This window comes from Fukomys damarensis, unplaced genomic scaffold, assembly GCF_012274545.1.
Source record: "Fukomys damarensis isolate Sample0158 unplaced genomic scaffold, DMR_v1.0_HiC HiC_scaffold_14, whole genome shotgun sequence".
Lineage (NCBI taxonomy): Eukaryota > Metazoa > Chordata > Mammalia > Rodentia > Bathyergidae > Fukomys > Fukomys damarensis.
The window spans coordinates 57,637,063-57,646,712 of NW_022900926.1; positions in this window are offsets into that span (position 1 = coordinate 57,637,063).

The window sequence follows — 9,650 nt, forward strand, 5'->3', positions numbered from 1 at the left end:
TGTCCTGGAGAAGCTGCTAGTGCTCACTGCTGCAACACTTTTCCGTGGCTGTTTTTTTTTTTTTTTTTTTTTTTTGGCTTGAGAGTTACCCACGGTCCTTTCCATGCAGTCTGAAGCCATTAAACATCCTAAAGTGTCGTAGTCTAGCCAGACAGGGCAGCTCTCACCAAGCTCTTAACTCCTTAAAATAGTAAAACAGCAGAAAAGAAATCAATAAATTTGAATGCAAAGAAGTGTGTAACACAGATTATAAGCAGCCATGCATATGTAGTTCACCACAGTGGGTTGACTTTCACTATCATAACTATATTTTGGAGTCTTACAGTAAATGGCTGTATTCTCTACCACCCCGATTTATGGCACGGTTGCCTCAGAAAGTAAGTTCATAAACAGTTTTCTACATAGTGCATATTACCTTTGAAATTAGCTGAGACTTACACACTAATCTCCGGAAATCATGCCATACCACATCTCTAAGTCTTCCCTGTACATAACACAGGCAACTATCTCAGGCACAGTTGAAAACATATTAATCTCTTCTCAGCATTTGGTATACCACATCTTTTACGTTTAAGTTCTTTTCCATGACACTTACAGTTTTCAGGATTTCAACATTGGAGATTATGGTGTTCGAGATCTGTGTCTTTCAGGATTCTGTTCAGCTCTGGTGGAGAAGTTAGCTGCTGTCACTGCTTCAGTGTCCAAGGCTGTGAACTGAGTGAAGGCTTTGAGTGAATTAGAATTTCCTTTCTATATGTGATGGAAAGATTCACTAACTGTATATGTCAAATATTTAGCAAAGTAAGTTACACGTTCAAGGCACTCAATAGTTGTTAGTAAATCTTTTGATTTTCACCTTATTATTTTTAAGCCACAGAATGTATGGGGAAGATACTACAAGAACTGGTGTTTTTGCTAAGGGTTCTCATGGAGTTCAATGGATTATTTTATTGTAGAAGATTTTAATCCTACCCGTGCAAAATTTTATATCTGCATTTGTTCCTCTGGGGTTTATTACTGAAGCAACTGGAGAGTTAGTCACCTGATATGCTAAATAATTATATGTGTACAGGACCCCACACTCACTAGGGATACAGAATAGTCAATTGTCCTGTGTCCTTCTGTCATCAGATTATGGGATGCTGAAATATCCTTCTAGAGGTGGTTTCTAGGTTGTAAACAAAGAATCCTGTTGTCATTCTGTCCTTAACAAAGGAGATAAGTACAAATGGTAGCAAGGTTTTACATTTTTTAAATGTAGGATAAGAAACAGGTTCTGCAGGGCAAATTTGGGCTAAAATTTGGGTAAAAGTAGGAAACAAAGTACACCGTACAGCATAGATGTGAACTACTATGAAATAACACAGCAGCAGAAAGTTCAATATCTACTGTTCTTTTGGAATCCCCCACTTCTCAGGCTGACCTCAGGTCTAGGACCTTGAAAACTGGAACAAGTTCTCACGTATGTGCACATGCAGCGCTTTGAGAAATGTCTTGCACATATGTTCTGGGATTTTGTAATTAATAGTCTATGCCTACTACTTCTTCAGCCAGATTTCCCATGCCCTAGTCTCCCGTCTCACTTCAGTAACTGGCGGAACAAAATGGAACTTTAAAAGTTAAAATTTTTGCCTTTAGAGACCAGCTACTTCTCCACACTTTCTTATGCCAGGATATAACTGTGACTGCACCCTCCCATCTTCAGCCCATAAGAGAGAATCAAATATGCAGAAGCTGGCTCCATGGTGGGAAAGTCCAGTTTCCTGTCCACAGAGAAGGGAAGGTGCAGAAAATGGCCCGGAGGGTTGAAGAAAGCTTGCTGTTGTGGTCACTGTATCATTACCTCTCTTTCTTACTATAAAATGCCTTTACACACCTAGAGAGAGTGATTTGTGGCAATAAGAGGGCCCGAATGATAGCTTTGAATAAAATGTTTTTCCTTTCCCCCAAAAATAAATGTCCTCCCATGGTTTGTTCAGGAGTGGAAAGTGATAGAGACCTGAGTGGCTGATAACACTTCCTATGAACTTCATACCCACCCCACCCCGCAAAAAACGAAAAGTAGCACCAAGGAACCGATCCCTAAACATGGTCAGAAAAATGTTTATGCCATGACCAATATACTTGTTGAGCAGCTGCAACTTCTTAGGCAGAGTAAATTGTGGCTCCTGGGGGAGCAGCCTAGGTTACTTAAGGTTAATCACTGGTACTTAGAGTTAATTGTCATCAATCTCTTATTCAGTCTGCTTTGTGATGGTTTCCATACATAAAAATGAGTTCCCACAACTCCAGGCCTAAATGAGTACTGTTCTTATATGTTTCCTTATAATTATTTATCAAAAATGATATCCACATTTATGGGCTTCCTATTATTGAACTTGTCACCTAAGTGTGTAGTTTTGCAAACATGAGAGTTTATCAGAACTGCTTTGAGCACAAATCCCTGGGCCTTGATCCTCAAACTTCTGATTCAGTGTCAGGCGGGTGGGCCACAAATTCCTACTTGCTGCTGATGCTGCAGTCTTGGAAATAAGTGCTTAGGGACTGGAAGTTTGGAAACAAGCAAAGCTATGAGCAAATGTCTTCTGAGGCTTCTAATTTGACTACCAGAGAAAAGCACCTTTGTCACTGCCAAGATTTTGCTGGGACCCATACATTCCTGAACACGTACTGCAGGGTCTTCCACAGCCCTTTCAAACCTTTCCTCTTCCATGTCTCCTATGAGAACTCTCCTGTGCTCATCAAAGAATATACGCATCATGAAATCAGAGTCTTTTCTCAAGCAGAGACACGTTTCCAGAAGAGCTTTTCTCCTCCAGACTACTCAATCTCAAGAGTTCCCTGGGTGCCTCCGCCTTCAACCGCATGTTAAACCTGCATGAGCCCCACCCCGAGATTCCTCCCCGTTAGCCTTGCAGCCTTAAACACCTGTGTATTTGGTTCTCATTTTTCCCCCAGACCCCTGCCCTCCCTTCACCCCCCCACCCTTCCCTATTTACGGACTTTGTTTCCGATTTTTTCCTTTTCTCATATATTTCCCTATCCCCTCTTTCCCTTCCTCTACCCTTTCCACTTCCCCTTTTCTTCCTATTTCACATTTTCAGTTATACAATTTAAACCTTATTTGCACTTTTAGTCTGTGCATTTGTGCAGAGTAGGAGGTGAAAGCAGCAGTGAATAACTTACCTTTCCCTTCACACGTTCCCTTCAGTTTAACTGTGTGACCGCTGGCTTCCTTTTTCTGTTGCTGTGGTCCCCCTCTCCTTCAGTTGTTGTGTTATTTTGTATATGCATATGTATATGCATTAATTCCCTAAGAATAATGTAATCACCATAGACCACAAACATATACTAATAAAATTTTAAAGGAAAATGTGATATATATAATATATTTATAATATGTATATATGTATATATAATTAAGCTATAAAAAGGATAAACATTCTATTTTTTTCCAGCATCCAGTTAGTGTCTAGTGGAAAAATAAAAAAAGACAAATAATATGGACCTCATCACTGTCAAATTTGTCTCTTGGAGCAGTACAGCATAATGTCACAACCGAATAGCCTATCTAGGTAGATGAGCTGTTTTTAAGAAGGAAATATCTAACTACTCAGATTTCTCTGAGAAGGCAAGGGACAACGTGAGGGACTTGATCAATGCTGCTAACCCACCCGGGAAGCTCCTGGTACTGGGAAGAAAAAAAAAAAAAAAAGGCAAGCTGAAGTTTAAGACCATCCTATTTGATACCAGCCATGAAGATGAAGTTGAAGAAGTAAAGATAGAAAGGAGACATGGAAAAAATCGTGATTTAAAAATTTGTACTTTAAGTAAAACCTGCAGCCGTGGAACACAAACCCAATTAAAACTTCTTAATGTCCATGAAGACACAATGAGCCTGAACATGTTCTTTCTGTGAGACTTGGCAATCTCATTTTCGTTATAGATGGGCTTTTCACCTATTACTGCCCCTTTTCATCTGTAAAATAGACCTTTCCCTTATGAGTGGTCTATGGCTGTACACTTTTATCTCTAAATTAAATGCTTTCTTTCCACAGATTCACAAGGTCCACAGTTTTCTACCCACAAATTCCTATTAATATACCCAGCTCAAGACCAAATGTAACTCTCTCCCCCTTCAGAGCCCATAGTCTATACATTTTGTGTTTTAAAATCCTGCCTTATGAACTTCTTCATGCCTCTTAATGTTGCATCTTGAAAATTCATTTGCTATGATAGAAGTCAGTGAACCTGCAACCTCCCCAATGGGTAGGGTGAGTCAAAGTCCACTTTGGAACATTTATAGTCCAATAACAAGAACATTTACAGTCTTTGGTGATGAGGAGGTTCATTTTTATTCTCATCAGTGTGCACACATACGCAGACACATAGATAGACTCAGATATGAGCCATGAGTGATATAAAATAGGATCTCTCTTCAGTGGTATGAGTTCATCCTACACACACATCTGTGAAGGACCCACAGCCTAACTCACTCATTGGGCAAATGAAAATTCTCTGGGAGCTTGTTTATCAGCCCCCTACTCCTCCTACAAACCTCCTTAACCCTTCTTTAGGTATGAAAGAGGTCACCTTTTTTCAATTACAGCCCTTCTGCTCTGTGCTTGTCTCGTAATGGTAAGGAAAAGTGGCCTGGTGCCAGGCAAATTATCTCAAAGAACAGTGAAAAGAAGAGACTAAAAAAATGACCATCTCATTTTGCCAGGTTTAATTTCATGTTAGCCTATTTTTGAACATCACTTAAATGAAATCTCTTTTCTGAACCTGAGTTACAATATTTTAAAAAATGAATCCGTCTGTTTCCTCAGTCTAGGAAAAACCCTAGACTGGAGGAGAGGTTAGCTCTGCTATCTCCCCTCCACACTCTGATCTGAAATCTCCCTTGACTCTCAGAGATGGTCAGGGCTATCCTGGTTAAACTCTGCAATATTCTCAGGGTTTGTGCAAATAAAAACTCTTTAATCCTTCCCTCCCCTCTCTTGAGCTGGGAATACAACTAAATATATGGTTTTGTGTTCTTCCTTAATGATTCATTGATGCAATGATCATGCCCAGCACAGATCACTACAGTGGATATGGCTTGATTCATTTTCCCAGACCCAGTAATGGGCAAACGCACCGGAGACACAGGACCTTGAATAAAAGGCTGAGCTTCCTTCCTCAAAAGCTAACAAGACTGGATCAGTCAGTCAGGATGGATCTGAGACCCAGGGAAAGTGGTGTTGTTCTTAGCCTGCTTTGTGGATGTCACTAGAAGCAGGATCTGGAGTAAGCAAATTTGCCAACATTTGTAATCTAGGATGTGGAGCCTGAGCACAGGGGAGGATGGGACGCAGCTGTCAGTACTCAGCACCACAACCAGAAATCTAAGGACATCAGAAATATAAATAGTGTTTAAGCAAGCCAGCAGTTCAAAACAAATAAAAGCCTCTGCAAAAGCCTAGGGGTACTTGCTTTTGAACGACCAGAAATAGACCGCATTATTGTCTGCTTAAAGTCACCCAAATCTCCCCACTTTCTTCATTTCACAAACACCTTAGCCTAACACTATGCACATCGTGAAATTTGCTAAACTCTTGGGCTTTTCACAAGCATTCACAAAATGCTCCAGATTTGTTGGTCTACTCATAAGTTTTTTTAAAAAAAAATCCTATATTTTATATTGTTCTATGCCTTTATCTATGCAAAACTGTGAATAACCTCCACTTAACAGAAAGTTTGCCGTTCTATTTCCAACATCAGTATATGATCGGCCTGTTGAAATTGCTTAATAAAATTGACTGAATTAACGAACGCTTCTCTACCCCTCTGTCCTGTGTCAGGAGGTCGGAATGATCCAATTCGTGTATATGGCTTCACATTTTATCATGATATACCTCATCTTTACCACTCCACAACACCATGGTTGCTGTTTGCAAGGCTATTTTCACTGGGAGATTCTGAAGGGAAGGGACAGTGGTCGTCCGTGTGACAGTGAACTGCATTGTCAGTTTGACTGAGCCACGCCTACATATCGGTGAAATGTTATTTGTTCATTAGAGCGTTTCTCAAAGTTATTTGAACTGGTGATCTGGGTAAAGCCTGTGGTCCTGTTCAATATTGGTAGGTACTATCAAATCTGTGTTGGGCCCTGAGTAGATGGACAAAGGATGAATTTGCACTCGCCTGGCTTAGATAGCATGAAAATACTTATCTTCTGCCCTTGACACTCCTTTTCCTCAGGTCCTCAGGCTGGAATCTGTATCATCTGTTTTTCAGCTCTCAAACCAGTTTGCTGGGTCTCCAGTTAGCAGACAGTGAATTTCTGAGGTCTCTCAACCTCCATACTCAAGCAAGCCAACCCCCATATAATAGATAGTATTTCATGCATTATGCTATTTACATAAATAATATCAATATCCTACTAGAATTATGTGTGTGGGTAACTATTGATGTTGTTTCACTGGATTATCCCAAGTCATTCTGTAACCCGCCACCTAGAATACCACTGTTACATAGGTGTTTCGGCAATATTCACCCATATCAGTTCATGTTGTTTAAAAAAATAAATATGTCAAAAATAAAAATAGAACAAATATGCAAAAAAACTTAGAAATGTAAACATAAATGAATAACTTTATTTAAATTAAAAATACCCCGATAAGGGAGTAGTTATAAAGGACTTATTTAGTTATCTAGAGTACCTTTTTTAAAAATAAAGCAAATTCCAGAATTTTAATAGATTCTAAGATTAGCTAAAGAAATAAAGACTGAAAAGTTTATTTGGTCTTAGAATCCATTAAAATAGAATCAAGCAAAAAGTAAGTAATAATCTAACAGAAGGAACTCTTAGGAGAAGGTGTGTTGTTTTGTTAGAACTGTCTCCAGCATGCCTTACCTAAATTTAGAAAGTGTTTCTATGAATTTTTTAGGCTTCAGTGCCTTTGCCTATAAATGGAATTGACATGACAAATTGTGAAAATAAATACAATAAAGACATTACATCATTTTACACATAAATTTATGCCCAATAAGTTTCAGAGCCTGTCCACATATCTGATTCTAATTAAGACATGTGAAGATGATCATGTTTTTAATGAAAAAAAGTAAATATGCTAGTCACATATGTAATCCCAGCACTCTGGGAGGCTGAAGGAGAAGGACTGCAAATTCAACCCTAGCTTGTGCAGGTTAACAACATTGAGTCCCTGTTTTAAAGTAAATAAAAGGATGGGGATATAGCTGGGTAAAGGTCCTGAGTACATTTTCAGTACTGCAAAACAAAACAACCAACATAACTAATCGGTAAAATTGATGTCAACCAGCAAAGGCTCAAAATTATCAGAATGGTCTCCAAACTCGATGTCAGGAAGTTAATTTCTAACTGCAATTCAAAAATTTATTCTATCTTTAAAATATAAATTTCTTTTCCTCTTATTTTTATAGCTTAGGGAGTTGTGTTAATTAGTATGCTCTTCTTGGACTTTAAATTTACCAACACTATATAAATTGTAAGACAAATTTTAATTTCTATATTATCATTCAAAAAAGATTGAATATGCAACTCTAATAAGAAAAGCAGGGAAAGATCCCTAAATGATATATTTTACTTTGGTAATTTGGAAGGAGCTGCTTTGAAGACTTGTCCCTTTTCCCCTCTTTTGGAGCAATTAATATTGACTACTTAACTGCTCTTAGGACTGACTCTCTTGCATCTCTGCTCTCCACAGTCACCCTAAAGAAGTGAACATTAGACATAACATCTCACTGATAAAAGAGTAGAAATATATCATAGATAATTATCTTCCTCTTGGAGAGATGAAGTCTGATCTTTCTTCTAGGTCACATGTAAATATGACATTTGAGATTTTTATAAATAGAAGCAATGATTTTGAAACAATACAAAAATACAGCATAATAAGGAGTTAGTGATAAGAAAGCGGAAGGGAATCATTACTGTGATTATTTAGGAAACTGAATTTAGACCAGAAGTGACACAAGATGCATCTATTACCATATTTTCTATTAGCTGCATGCCATCCTTAGCAATGTCAGACTGCTATTCCATGGTTAATTTTAGCTTGAGTAATATAAATTATTTCTCATGTTCAATTTATTTATTTGATATGACAATTTAAAAGAAAAGTATAGCTCTGAACTTTGTGTGAAACTGGCACACAATATGCCCATTATTGGCAGAAGCAAGGCTCTGTTTCAATGCCTCCTGTCCCCTCTAAGGTAGTTCGAATAGGTATTGCTTTCCTAGATTTTGCCTTTTACTTCTTCTTTAAACCAGGGTTGCATTTAAGAATTAAATTTGTTTTGCACACTTCTTGAAAACCAGTGCAAGTCATGGTTGCAGTTAAGGAAAATCCAGTTTAAAAATGCTTCTGCTACAAAGTGAATGAGCTACCACTCCTAATGATGACACTATCTTTTGGCAGGTAATTTTACTACTTTGGAGAGTATTTTTTATTTTGGTAAAAAGAAATGTTCACTTTTTAGATAGATATTGACTTCAGAAACAGTTTTTAAGGTCATAATTTAAACGTGTGAGTAGGTTGGATAGTGATTACAGTTATCAGAAATAAAATTTTGAAAAAAATATTGCCTCATTTAAAAATATAACCAAAACTCCTTGGTAAAGACATAGTGCTTTATGAGGAGGAAAATCTTTCAGAACCAAACTCACTTATACCATGACATTATAATTATGGTCTTAAGAATGTTCTTTTATTTATAAGATAAATTTAATATATATATATTCTTTCTTTATGATTTTTGTAATAAAGTAATATTTAAATCCAACTCAGAAATAGCATGTCTTATTTAGGAAAGAAGCACTCATTACATGTTTTCTTTGTTAATGAAAATCAGTCACAGAGGTGGCATATCTTTTTAGCTTGCTTGTTTGTTTGTTTTTGGAACCAGGGCTCGAACTCAGGACCTTGCACTTGTGAGGCAGGTGTGCCCACTGAGCTAAATCCCTGGCTGCAAGTCTGTAACATCAGTTTAAAATCAAAAGCATTTGAAGGAAAGTTCACAACATCTTTGTAGTTCCCATTGTCAGCCGTGTTTGTAGTGGGCTTTTTAGATATTGTAAAATTGCTGTTTGAAAAAAAAAGTTGAATTTAAGGTATTCTACAAGTCTCAAGATCTTAAATTGCACTTCACATTGTGTAACATTTAATTATATTTCTCTCTTTCAGACCATAAAGGTTGAAAACCCATTTAAATGTATACAATAAAAAAAATATCAAGCACGGATAAAACATAAACAAAGTTTTTTTTTCAACTAATGTTTAAGAGCAAGTTGTTCAATAAAAATAAATTTCTCTTCAAACTGAAATTCTGTATGTACTTATATAAATGAATGTGACATTAACTGATTATAAAACAGAAAAATTAGGGCTGAATATCACTCAGTGACTGAGCATGTGTTTGCCTGGGTCTGATCTTCAGTAACACTACCCTCCAAAAGAGATGGGGGGCTGTTTTTAACATTTTCTTAGTGTATAACAATATGAAAGTGATATTTTGGATTTATTTTTAAAATTATTATTTTAAATATCAACTTATAGACAAATAGGAGGATGTTCCCTAATATAGAATTTTTTTTTTTTTTTTTTTTTTTTTTTTTTTTTTTTTCC